We start from the raw sequence: 536 nt of genomic DNA on the forward strand, positions 1-536 counted from the left end.
AGAGAGAGAGAGAGAGAGAGAGAGAGGTATGTTGTGGGCATGGGTGGAGGTGCACACGTGCCAAGGTAGACATGTGGGGTCTGAGGACAACTTCTAGGAGTTTGTCCTCCCTTAGCTTAGGGTTCCTGAATGGACCTCTGATAGTCAGACTTTTACTGAGCCATCTTCCCAGTCCAAATATAAGTTTTCCCTTCATTATGTTGGCAATTATTTATATACATTTGCCTATCTAAATTTACTTAACACCAACTGAAACTGTTTGACCTTGTAACATCTTTAGAGATCAAACAGGCTAGTGGCTTTTGTTTCTCCTTCCAAGGTGCTAAAGAATCCTATGAAAACAAAATCTGACAGGAAAATCACCATATGTAAATCAAAAGAAAGCAGCATTGTACAGGCTGTGGAAGGAATGGAGATTCCTGGAGGAGCCTAGCCAGACTCACACTGTTGCGGGAGGTCCTTCCGCTCCTCCAGCCTATAGCCGCTGAGATACCCGCCCATTGGGGCGTGGTCTCTCTCCCTTTAAAAAAGCGGCC

The sequence above is a fragment of the Microtus ochrogaster genome, chromosome 6 (genome assembly GCF_000317375.1).
Source record: "Microtus ochrogaster isolate Prairie Vole_2 chromosome 6, MicOch1.0, whole genome shotgun sequence".
NCBI classification, from domain to species: Eukaryota; Metazoa; Chordata; class Mammalia; order Rodentia; family Cricetidae; genus Microtus; species Microtus ochrogaster.